Genomic DNA, 13,760 nt, shown 5'->3' on the forward strand with positions numbered 1-13,760 from the left:
GGTCCGCCAGAGTGCGCTTCACATGTAGGAACCCTCCGACCAGGGCCCCTCCCAGCAGTGCCACGTCACAACGCTGCTCTTCGTGATGGCATGCGTTCTCCGCCCAGGAAGAATGCACGTCATCACGAATGACACGCGTGCGCAATGTGACACCCACCAGGACGGATCCCATGCGGTCGCGGGACCCCTCGTCTGTAGGTAGTGGAGAGGCAGGTGACATGGCACTCTCCCCTACCTGCTGGTGCATGATGGTGCAGTCACAGGGTCAAGGACAGCGACATGCACAGGCCCCTCCGCGGTGACCTGTGCTGCCTCCTGACCCTGGCCCTGGATTGCACCACTTTCACCAGTGGTACTACCCCCACCAGGCCCCATGTGCGGCTCAGTAGCGGGCTCCTCCTCCTCTGTGGAGACCACCAACCTGGATGTCTCCACACCGTCTTCCGCCATAGGAAGCCCCTGTGGGGGCTCACCCGGCCCTTCCGCCACAGCCATTGAGGCAGACGCAGCACCAGCCCCCTAGCTCCCGGATGATGGTAATTCCTGGGAGGGTGGCTGGGCCTTGCGTCGCCGCCCAGTGGAGGCATCCCCGCCGCTTGGCTCCACAGCGCCGTCTCCGCCCTCTTCTTCACTTGACGGTGCGTAGAGGGAGACATAGAACACAAGCATCAGGGCACAGTACAAAATACCCTAGACAGGAAGCAATAACACATGAGTGGCACTGTCAAATGTCACTTCCATCCTGTCATTCCACAACACATGGGTGAATGCACACAACACACATGCAGAAACAGTCCGGGCGCCTGCAATCAACATCAACATCCATGTAGAAGGGCCCCTGGAAACCAAGATGTTGCTGTTCCTCCACATTTGGCAACCAATTCACTCTTTCAGGGTCTCTTTGCCTCCTTCTCCCCTCTGGGCTCAGTAACCACTTCTGAATTCTTTCAAACAACTCACACTCATTCGGGTACTCGCCTCAGTGTTCACTGGCCTCGAGTGGCTTTCCACCATTCAGCGGGATGGAGCGTTCTTGCTCTTTGCATTGGAACGAAGGCCATCCTGGCATCCCGTCCCCGCCGTGACTTCCTTCTTCCGGTGCTTCTCTAGTTGACTGGCACTGCTGTACTACGTGGCCGGTTCGCAGCTCTCCTCTTCACTTCTTCTCCCACAGACAGAATTATTCACTTCTTCTCCCACAGACAGAACTCTGCAGCCATGGCTCTCGGTTCTGCCTAATTCCTGGTCTGCTCGACTGTCGCGGCTCGAGTCACCTCCCTCTCTCAATGGCTCCACTCGCCTGCCCTCGGGGGTTCGCCTCCACGTTGGGATACCATGGGCTCTGCATTGCACGCTTTTTCTCAAAGCGGCCTACAAGCTGACACTTGGAAAAAGAAGGTCCTTCCATCTTCTCAAAGCAGCTGATTTAAACCCATGCCTCCAAGCTGGAAGGTGTCCTGGACAATCACACTATACCAAACACTAAACTTCACATTATGGTTCATACCCTTGCTCATTGCAGTCCTCTTCCTCATTTCAGTACATGTTGTGTCAAAGATGTAACATTTTTCAGTTGCCTCAGAAGCTCTTGTAGGGTGTGGAAGAGGTTTATCACAATATGCCATTAAGGTGTGGGGAATGGAGTGGGTATCCCTAAAAGGAAACGGGAATACCATGTCTCATTTGATGCCTGTTGGATCAGGCTGTTGTATTTCTGAATTGATTACAATGCCTGGGGAGAGACTTCTATGATTGACTAAACAGCATCGTACAGATTCAAGACACATTACAAAGTGTGCATTTGTATCGTTGCCAGTCTTTGGGGTAATTGCAATGCTGGTGATGTTTCCAGTACAAAGAAATCCAGGCCACAGAAATAAATCCTCAAACTTCAAATTTTTTCCAGACTGCAAAGTATTCAACTACACAGAGGCCTGTTGATATGCCTTAAAATCTCTTTTAAAAGAATGTTGCTTGCCTAAAGAAACTCAGTATTTGGTTAATGGAGTACTGCTGGCTGTTCTGACTGTAAAGCACACCCAATGCTTGGTGACTGGTCCATCCTTTGAGCATTTAAACATATCTCCATTCTCATCATAACATTTTCTGACTTCCTTGGAGGACCCACTTTGACATTTCCTTGTAGACCCTTGCTTATTTATCAAAAGCCCTAACTTAACAATTCAAAGTGATTCTTCTGAGTACTTTAAGCAGTGGCGATTTTTGAGTACAACACTTTGAGATGCTCTTCAAAATACCTGTTCTTTGTCTCTTGACTTCAATATTGACGTATCTCTGTGAGTCTGGGAATTGCTAACACCCACAGTGTTCCTTACTTGGCACTTTGGATTCTTCAGGGCACCACTGAAAATACTTGCCTCAACATAACATGCCACATGGATATGATGTTAGAAATTATATATTCTCAAAACAATTCTTTTTACTAACACTTACAAATGGAAGAGTCAACTGGTTTAATAGAGATGCCACAGAATCTGCACTGCCCTGGCTCCTTTACTATTTAGTGGCGGGCTCATGCTCGGCTCCATGCCTTTGAATGTGAGTGATGGGAAGGAATCCTTCGTCATCTTTTGTGACATTAGGCACCATCAGTTTTGAGAGTTGATCAATGCCTTCATTAGTGTTCACAAAAATACTGACTCTCAATTCACAGCCCAGTGCCTGTAATTAATTCCTGTTGTTTAGAGCATGATTTACTACACCACAGAACACTTTGCAGCTTTTCATTGATACTTATATGTATGCATGTAGTCTAGGAGTGCGCCCTAAAATTACTTGAGAGTGATGTTATGCCCTAGTAGACAAACACAAGTACTTATAGACCATGGAGACCAGTAGTTCATTAGCATGGTAGTGTTGTCCTCTGTGACTGAATTCACAGCTTTGAAATTGACACTAATGGAGCAGTCGATGCTCCAACCTTCACTTCAAATTGTATCACAGCGGTGGCTTATGGCCACCAAAACAACACGGGCATGTGTGCGCAATTACATTTTGCCTGTAAAGCAGCTCTGGGCTCTTCCTGGTATTAAACATTTATAAAAAAGAAGTCTCTGGTGTAAGCAAGATGTGGGTAGCTGTCAAGATCATAGTTTTATATATATATATATATATATATATATATATATATATATCTTCAAGGAGTTAAGCAGCAGACAATGAACTGCCATCGAGTGAAGGATTACAAGAGGTAATCAGAGATTTGTGCAGTGTGATTAGGGGCAAGAGATAAGGGAAGAAGAAGAAGATTTGGACGCCATCTGCAGAGAAATTATTGGAGAGCCCAAGGAAGAAATTAGTTGTTCGACAGTAGAGGTGTAGACTAGAGGGCTAAGAACTGAGCTTTGGGGATCACTGAGAGGAAGGGGGTAGGATCAGAGGCAGCTGTGCATTGAGAAACTGAGGGAATGGTTAAAAAAGTAAAAGGCAATCCTGCTGAGATCCATATCCTAACTTCCAAGGGTATGCAGTGATAAAATCGTGCCAAAAATGTCACCTGAGCAAATCCTAACTTCCAAGGGTATGCAGTGATAAAATCGTGCCAAAAATGTCACCTGTGCAAAAAATCGCTGCAAAAATGCAGTGGTTTGACCCGGTAAAGGTGTACCCCATCATACTGTTAAGACGGATTTCTGAACTCTGTCCTGGTGGCGCAGAAGTTCAGAAGGCCAACCTAATTACTTGGAACAGGGTAACCTCTGGACAAGCCAGACCAATCAAGGTAGCGATCGCGGCGGTCAAGACTAGGTCTCAAGAGGGGTGAGGGTGACTGAAAGCCCGCAATGAGCACACAAAGCAAGAGCGCTTACAAACTACTCCAAACAGTTGTTATATCAAAAATAGATACACATTTATTTTAAGGCCTTTAAAACAACGACCGTAGCGAGAAAATCACAATAACACAGTATTAAGCCAACACATACCAAATCAACACAATATATATACAAATACACAGTCGCAAGCGTTTAAAGCACGAAATATGTAGTCCACCTGCCAGGGAAGGAAAACAGGCAGTGCGATAACGCTTTAGACTCAGTTCGCCTTTAGAGGCACCTAACTAGATGGAAGTCCGAGCCCTGCGAAGAGTGGAGCCTTGTGCTCAAAGTACCTGCCACGCCGGTGCCAACGGGCAAAAGGGGAAGCTCTTCGGAGGAAGTCAGGCAGTTCGGGTTAGTGCACAGCAGAAGGAGAACAGGTTCCGCAACTCAAGCGCAGCCTCCACAGCGAGCAGAAGCAGAGCGCGAGTACGGCAAAAGGGTGCTGTTTTTACACAGCAGGGAAAAGCAATGGGATACTGCAGGAGGGCGACCAGATCCTAGCTAAACTACTCACCGGTCCCCGAAGCAAGCAGACCCAGGCTTCTCCACATTAGTTTCAGCAGCTGGCAGGTTCAGAAGAGCAGGGAACGCCTCGTAGTCGTGTAGAGCAAAAAGACGTCCCAATCGACGAAACCAGCACAGTTTTGTTGCCGCAGCAGGACAACGGAGCGGCTGTGTGTATTCAAGCCAAATGTACACTCCTCCCTTCAGACCTGGGGACGCCAAGCGTACGAAGCGTGGGAGAGTGACCAGGACTCGAAATACAACACAACCTGGCGGCAGTTACAGAGCAGGACTCCCTTGTAAGCTGGTCAGTCAACTGGATGGCCCAGAGACACTTCCGAAGGCTTACTTGGCAGGAGATGATGAAGTCGCCGGGAATAGCTGTTCCTGCTATTCCAAAGGTCGAAGCACCAGTACAGGCCTTCTGGTTCGATCGAAGGAGGAAAGGGTTTCACAGGACGACAGCAGTGCAAAGGAGGATTCCTTCAGCGGGTCACCAGCAATTCCTCGGTCCAGCCTCTGGGTTGCAGGATACTTGGCTCCTGTATTCCTTTGTTCGTGAGAACTCAGGAGATCGACATGGCAGTGGTGTTTCCAGCTCCCTCTTATCCACGGTTCCCTTCGCGCCAAAACGGAGGGGAGCCAATGGGAGATCCGCACATCAACACACATACCATACGTGGACCAATCACGGACCACGGTGGTCCCAGGCATTCACACCACCCTAGACTCTCTGGCACCCAGGATGTGTATTGGGACCAGACATCCCAGCCCACACCCTGGAGGCACACAAACGACATGTAGAAGCCCGCGAAAGCAACCACGTTTCGCGGGAAAGTACATGCCCAAATAAGGAAGGCCCCGGGTCGCCCGACCTGGGGAAGGTGAAGGGAGCAAGACGGTCAGTGGACAAGACAAAGGAGCCTCGTGGTCTGGCCATTTTGGAGAGCCAGGCCACCATTTTGGGTTCAGTGCAAAAACGTGCTCAGAACGCCAAAAGGAGCTCAAAATAAACAAAACGATCGCTGCCACCATTCGAGTCCCTGAATGACTTGCACCGATCAAATACCATCCTAAAAGAGTATCTAGGGTCTGTAGCAGGCTAGAGACCCAAGAGAGCTGTAACTTAGCTTACAGTGCCCTCTTGTGTCGTGTTGCACTAAAGCTGCGACACGATAAAAGAAACTACGGGAAACCACGTTCCCCGGTACTGACTGTCTTAAGGGCATGTCAGTTTCCCCGTAAGAAAGGAGCGAAAGCCCAGAGAAGTGCGGCAGAAGGCTGTACTTCTCTGGCAAAGTCAACAACAAGGTTAAAAACAATAGCAAAAAGTTTAGGGGTTGCCACATGGAAGGAAAATTCCCTACAATTACGAAATCTTTCCTAACACTCGCCCCTCCCAGACTATGGACAGGGGGAACTAATCCACCCCTGGATGAGTCTCTTGTTCAGGTCGGTTAAACATTCTGGACAACCCATCAGCATTGCTATGTTGGACACCTGGTCTATGCTCAATAGTGAAGTCGAAGCCTTGAAGACTTATGGACCACCTAAGCAACTTTGGATTCTCCCCCTTCATGTTCATTAGCCACTTTAACGGCTTAGGGTCAGTCTGCACAGTGAAGTGGGTCCCATAGAGGTAGGGCCTCAGCTTCCTTAGGGCCCACACAACAGAGAAACATTCTTTCTCTACCGTGGACCATCTGAGCTCTCTGTCCTTAAGCTGGCGACTAATAAAACCGATAGGGTGTTCCTTACCCTTCTCATCTACTTGTGATAGTACAGCTCCTATCCCAGTGTCAGAGGCATCCGTCTGCACGATAAAAGGTCTTTGATAATCAGGGGCCCTGAGCACAGGGGCCTGGCACAAGGAGTCTTTCAAGCCATTGAAGGCCTTCTCACACTCGTCGGTCCAAGTTACCTTCTTGGGTTTCTTCGGAGTTGTGAGGGCAGTCAGAGGAGCAGCTATGGTGCCATAGTCTGCCACAAAATTGCGATAATAACCCGTGAGTCCTAAGAAGGCTCTCACTTGGGTTTGCGTAGTGGGGGTAGGCCAGTCTTGTACTGCTTGTACTTTACTGGGTAGAGGCTGTATCCTCCCTCCACCTACTTCATGTCCAAGGTAAACCACTGAGCCTTGTCCATTTTGGTGAGGGGCCACTCGGACACCCTCAAAAGAGCTAACTGAAGGACTGCTTGGGAACAGGTCGGGGAGAGGTTCAGACTCCTCTTCCCCAACATCTGAAGCCATTAGCAGTGCTGCGATTTCGACGCTTGGGCCGAAAGCCTTCAGCCTATTCACGGGAAGCACTTTTGGAGCCTGTCCAGGCCTTCCAAGGTCCACTGAATAGTTAACCTCACCCAGGGGCTCCACCACTGGGTAAGGGCCTGACCATTTGTCCTGTAAAGCTCGAGGCCTTATGAGATTCATGATCAGGACTTGCTGACCAAGTGTAAAGTTGATGAGGGAAGCTTTCTGGTCGTACCAATGTTTCACCAGTGCTTGCCCTGCCTTCAATTTATCACTGGCCAAGCCCATCAGAAGTACCATCCGTTTTCTGAGCCCTAGCACATAATCAACTACATTGGTAGTAACAGGGGGAGTGGGCATCTCCCATCCCTCTTTGACGATGGCTAAGGGTCCCCGTACGGGATGACCGAACAGAAGTTCGAAGGGGCTGAAGCCAACACCCTCCTGTGGTACCTCTCGGTAGGCAAACAGCAAGCATGAAACAAGAAGATCCCATTTTCTTCTCTGAGGCTCCTCCAGAGCCCCAATCATGCTTTTTAACGTCCTGTTAAGACGCCCCCCCAGACCATCGGTCTGGGGCCGGTATGCAGAAGAGAACCTGTAGGTGACCCCACATTCTTTCCACATAGCCTGCCTATACTTCGACATAAAGTTGCTGCCATGATCCGACACAACTTCTTTAGGGAAGCCAACCCTAGTAAATATGCCGAGTAAAGCTTCTGCAACTGGCTTGGCAGTTACAGTTGTAAATGGGACGGCCTCAGGATACCTGGTTGCATGGTCGACCAGCACCAGGATAAACCTATTGCCTGAGGATGTTTGCGGGTCAAGGGGACCAACCATGTCGATCCCTACCCTTTCAAATGGTACCCCCACAACTGGGAGCGGTACCAACGGAGCTTGGATTGTCGCGCCAACCTTACCAGACAACTGGCAGGCGGCACAACTCCTGCAGTGACTTTCTACTTGCTCCCCCATCTTGGGCCAGTAGAAGTGCATGGATAACCTTTGCTTGGTCTTCCTCATACCGAGGTGACCAGCAAGGGGAACTTCATGCGCCAACTGCAGGAGGAAGGGCCTAACAGCAAGGGGAACCACCAACCTCCTATGGTCTCCTTCTGTAGACTCTGTGGGCTCACTATACAGGAGTCCACCTTCCTGGTAAATCCTATGCATCCCAGGAGGTTCACCCTCAAGCTGGGAGCAGGCCTGTCTCCTTAGGCCTTCCAGAGATGGGCACTCACGTTGGCCTTTACTGAATTCGTCCCTATCAGGACCTCCTTCAACTAACAAGTCTTTTAGTTCAGGATGATCGTTGGGGTCGAATACTTCAGGCATCGCCACCTCCTCGTCAGGCCCGGGCGATTGACCAACTTCCTCCACCGCAGTGGTAGGCGAGCTCGGGGGAATATTCTCTTTCCCTCGTCTTGACTTGTAGACTCCTTTCGCCTTGGGTTTCCCCTTCGGCTGGGGCGGCGTATTGGACTTGGCCAATGCTGCCCGTGCTTGAGACCGTGTGTAGGGTCTTTCGGCAGTGTCTCCTACGAGCCCTAAAGCTCTGAGATCATTGCCCAACAAGACCTTTCCCGGGACGTTTCTCTGAATGCTCACTGGAATCCTGACTGCTGTACCATTTAAAGTAAGATTTACAGGGATCACGGGAAACATACGGAGGGGGCCGTCAGCCAACTTAGTGGGCATCAGAGTAGCTCTGGCAACTTCCTCTGAGTCTACCAAGGTAGAATCCACTACAGTGCGACTGCACCCACTATCCCTAAGAGCTGGAGTATCCACTCCATTGATCAGCACACTGTCTTTAAAGTAGTGCTTGGTATTATCCGGAATCCTAGCATACGCCTCTGCGACTTTAGGCTCCCAGGAACCCAGGGACACTAAAACTACCTCAGCCTCTATTCCGCTGGGAAATGAGTCTGAGGAGAAGGATGCTCCTGTAATCTCTTCTTCCTCGTAGGAGGAGAAGGCCAGATTAGCGGAGTGGACCCCCAAAGGTCTAACCTTACAACGGGGATCCCCCTTCACATGGTCAGTTGCTCCACAAGAAAAACAAGCCCCAGTGGGTCTGTTTACGTAGGGAGGCTTATTGTAACCAGAGTTCTGTTTCGGAGGCGAACCTCCACTACCCTGTGAGTTCTCTTGTGTCTTACCCTTGTTTTTCTTTTTGTGGCCCTTATGGGAAGAAGATTTAGCAGATTCCCCACCCTCCATATCTTTGAACTTTTCCCCTTCCTCCTGCTTACCAGGATGAGTTTTGTCCTTATGGGACACTCGATGTGACACCCATAAGTCTGCTGCAATGGCCAGCTTCTTAGGATCTATCTCCTTCGAATCGGCCAAATGCTGCTTAAGCTCCGGGGAAGAAGAAGCAAAAATGTGTTCCAGCATGACCAGATTGATCATGCCTTCGAAGGTAGAAACCTTATAACCTTCAACCCAGCCAGTTAAGTTTTTCAAAGATTCAGCGACATAAGATACCCAAGTACCACCTTCCTTTTTCTTATACTCTCGAAAACGCTTTAAATATTGGGTCGGAGTCTTCCCAAACTTTAAAATGAGAGTTTGCTTTAACATTGCAAAATCAGCCCGCTCAGCCTTCGACATTTCCATAATGGCACTACAGCCAGAATGGGGCAGTCTACTGAGCAACCACGCAATCTTATCAGCATTGTCAACTTCCTGGACCTCGCATGCATACTCAAACGCATTCAGCCAGTCCATAATGTCATTCCTCTCTTCATACACACTGAGCAGATCTTTTGGAAACCGTGGATGAGAGGAAGCCCCAGAACCATGTCCAGGACCCTTGGATCCATTTGCAACCTGAAGCTTGGCCAGTTCCAACTGGTGATCCCTGTCTTTCTGTTTTTCTGCCTGTTCGATTTTTAGTTTGGCTATGCTGAATTCAAGCTCCTGCTGCCTAAACCGCAGCTCTTGCTTCTTGAATTCAAGCATAGCCTCCCCATCAACACTGGCAGAGGAAACATTAGACATTACATCCTCCCTGTCCTCGTGGTCGCGATGGATCAGTGCAGCGGCAGAACCGTCGGTTCTGCCAGTGAGAGCAGCCCCACCACCTTCTGCACTGTCCTCGGAAGTTATAGCGTCAAGCTGCGCTTCTTGCCACGCCACGATTCTCTGGATCATTTCCAATTTTGTGCCTTGAGAGGAAACACCTCTCTCCGCACACATCTTTTTCAGCGTTTCTGATTTGGAAGCATTTAAAGTTAACAAGGTATTTGCTTCCATACTGTTTGATAGGACTATGGCCTTTTTAAAGTTATATTACAACAATTCACTACGTGTACTGTTTGGAATAACCTGAAAGGCCTTAGTTCGAGCGCAACACTGGATACCTTCAGTCGTATCCCACCGCTACCACCAATTTGTTAAGACGGATTTCTGAACTCTGTCCTGGTGGCGCAGAAGTTCAGAAGGCCAACCTAATTACTTGGAACAGGGTAACCTCTGGACAAGCCAGACCAATCAAGGTAGCGATCGCGGCGGTCAAGACTAGGTCTCAAGAGGGGTGAGGGTGACTGAAAGCCCGCAATGAGCACACAAAGCAAGAGCGCTTACAAACTACTCCAAACAGTTGTTATATCAAAAATAGATACACATTTATTTTAAGGCCTTTAAAACAACGACCGTAGCGAGAAAATCACAATAACACAGTATTAAGCCAACACATACCAAATCAACACAATATATATACAAATACACAGTCGCAAGCGTTTAAAGCACGAAATATGTAGTCCACCTGCCAGGGAAGGAAAACAGGCAGTGCGATAACGCTTTAGACTCAGTTCGCCTTTAGAGGCACCTAACTAGATGGAAGTCCGAGCCCTGCGAAGAGTGGAGCCTTGTGCTCAAAGTACCTGCCACGCCGGTGCCAACGGGCAAAAGGGGAAGCTCTTCGGAGGAAGTCAGGCAGTTCGGGTTAGTGCACAGCAGAAGGAGAACAGGTTCCGCAACTCAAGCGCAGCCTCCACAGCGAGCAGAAGCAGAGCGCGAGTACGGCAAAAGGGTGCTGTTTTTACACAGCAGGGAAAAGCAATGGGATACTGCAGGAGGGCGACCAGATCCTAGCTAAACTACTCACCGGTCCCCGAAGCAAGCAGACCCAGGCTTCTCCACGTTAGTTTCAGCAGCTGGCAGGTTCAGAAGAGCAGGGAACACCTCGTAGTCGTGTAGAGCAAAAAGACGTCCCAATCGACGAAACCAGCACAGTTTTGTTGCCGCAGCAGGACAACGGAGCGGCTGTGTGTATTCAAGCCAAATGTACACTCCTCCCTTCAGACCTGGGGACGCCAAGCGTACGAAGCGTGGGAGAGTGACCAGGACTCGAAATACAACACAACCTGGCGGCAGTTACAGAGCAGGACTCCCTTGTAAGCTGGTCAGTCAACTGGATGGCCCAGAGACACTTCCGAAGGCTTACTTGGCAGGAGATGATGAAGTCGCCGGGAATAGCTGTTCCTGCTATTCCAAAGGTAGAAGCACCAGTACAGGCCTTCTGGTTCGATCGAAGGAGGAAAGGGTTTCACAGGACGACAGCAGTGCAAAGGAGGATTCCTTCAGCGGGTCACCAGCAATTCCTCGGTCCAGCCTCTGGGTTGCAGGATACTTGGCTCCTGTATTCCTTCGTTCGTGAGAACTCAGGAGATCGACATGGCAGTGGTGTTTCCAGCTCCCTCTTATCCACGGTTCCCTTCGCACCAAAACGGAGGGGAGCCAATGGGAGATCCGCACATCAACACACATACCATACGTGGACCAATCACGGACCACGGTGGTCCCAGGCATTCACACCACCCTAGACTCTCTGGCACCCAGGATGTGTATTGGGACCAGACATCCCAGCCCACACCCTGGAGGCACACAAACGACATGTAGAAGCCCGCGAAAGCAACCACGTTTCGCGGGAAAGTACATGCCCAAATAAGGAAGGCCCCGGGTCGCCCGACCTGGGGAAGGTGAAGGGAGCAAGACGGTCAGTGGACAAGACAAAGGAGCCTCGTGGTCTGGCCATTTTGGAGAGCCAGGCCACCATTTTGGGTTCAGTGCAAAAACGTGCTCAGAACGCCAAAAGGAGCTCAAAATAAACAAAACGATCGCTGCCACCATTCGAGTCCCTGAATGACTTGCACCGATCAAATACCATCCTAAAAGAGTATCTAGGGTCTGTAGCAGGCTAGAGACCCAAGAGAGCTGTAACTTAGCTTACAGTGCCCTCTTGTGTCGTGTTGCACTAAAGCTGCGACACGATAAAAGAAACTACGGGAAACCACGTTCCCCGGTACTGACTGTCTTAAGGGCATGTCAGTTTCCCCGTAAGAAAGGAGCGAAAGCCCAGAGAAGTGCGGCAGAAGGCTGTACTTCTCTGGCAAAGTCAACAACAAGGTTAAAAACAATAGCAAAAAGTTTAGGGGTTGCCACATGGAAGGAAAATTCCCTACAATTACGAAATCTTTCCTAACACATACCATTTAAGGGGAGTGGGGGTTGCGGGGTGTCCCCTGCTCCTCTTAAATGGAATAATGGGTCCGGCAGTTGCAGGGGTGTCTCCCGCATCCTTTACATAGATTGTAGTGGCCATTTTTGCCGCGGTTTTAACACATGGGGCCTCATTACACGGTAGGCGGAGGACCAAGGTGCTATTAGCACCTTGGTCCATGCCGGTAAAATACCGGCACCGCCTTGGTGGAAAGGGGAATTATTCCAAGGTTGGCAGGGTGGTAATTCCCCCTTCCCCCATTGCCCTTCCCCATTCCCATTTTTGCCCCATAGGGCATAATGGGAATGGGGAAGGCACTAATTATGGTGCCGCAAATTGCGGTACCATAATTAGCACCCTGGTCCCTTTGCGGGTTGGTTTTTAACGCCTGCTAAACAGCAGGCGTTAAAGTACCTACCCGTAAAGGGACATCGTAGTAAGGCGGTAAGGGTTTACCGGTACCGGTGCCCTTACCGGTACCGGTAAACCCTTACTGCTGTCCGTGTAATGAGGCCCATGGAACCCTTCCAAGATCAGCAAGGGTCCAAAGAAGAAAGGGGTGATCCAGAGCATTAAAACAAAAAAAGCGAGGGAGCACCGTGTTGCACCCGTTGAAGTATTGATGGGCGGTCCTTACCCCTCCCCGGTAATTAAAATGTCGTAAGACAATCAAAGGGGTAAGGAAAGCTTGGCCTCTTCAAACAGCAAAGGCAGATGTATAATTGATTGTTAATCCATGAGTAATAATAACTCCTCAAAGATCGGATATTAACTTCTAGACTGCATTTACACTAGTCAGGTTTTTGTACTAAACAGCCTGGTCTCATTCTGTGAGATCAAGTATCACATTACCTTTTTCTTTGTTTGTCTCTTTGTTTTGTCTCTTTGTTTAAATGCCTTTCTGTTCAAATTATTATTTTCAATTGTATTCTATCCTTAACTATCTTTGTAACAGGGGGAGAGTGTCCCAATCCAGCATGGTGTTAAGGAGGCAGGGATTTGATTGGTCTTGACAGAGCAGGCAGGTGATTGGGTGACAATGGGACAGAGGAGCATCTACAGGATTCTAAACTGCCTTTCATTGTCATACCTGAAGTAGGAAGGTCCTGTTTCTTTATTAGTCTGAGTTAAGACCCTATATAAGTTCCCCAAAGATTAAGTAACCTGAAGTTGAAACTGGTCTGGAGAATAACTGCCAGGGGACAAGACAAGCGGTAATTTTGGTGGGAGTGCAGCGCTCTAGGGTTTTTGGAGAAGAGACTATTTGCTGAACATAGCATTTTCAAGTTTATTTTAGGAGATGTGTAATTTGCAACTGAAGGACAAGATCATTCTCGTAGTTTAGTTTTTTTTTTTTTGTTGTTATTTGATATAGTTGATAAATCAACTTTTCAAATACAAAATTAAAAATATTATTTCACATTCAATTTACAACAAAACAATATTTTCCTCCTACATATTATACATATAGGGCCTCATTACGACCCTGGCGGAACGGGTTAAACAGCGCCGTAAAAGGTGATGGCACCGTTCAACCCGTTCCGCCAAATTATGAGGTCCCCTTGCGGGACACGTTAAGCATGCCTGGGAAAACCAGGCGTGCTTACCGGGTCCTGCGAGGGGAAGAGGGAGCAAACAACGGGCCATCTCATTA

The sequence above is a fragment of the Ambystoma mexicanum genome, chromosome 4q (genome assembly GCF_040938575.1).
Source record: "Ambystoma mexicanum isolate Mex_15411 chromosome 4q, UKY_AmexF1_1, whole genome shotgun sequence".
In the NCBI taxonomy this organism is placed as follows: Eukaryota; Metazoa; Chordata; class Amphibia; order Caudata; family Ambystomatidae; genus Ambystoma; species Ambystoma mexicanum.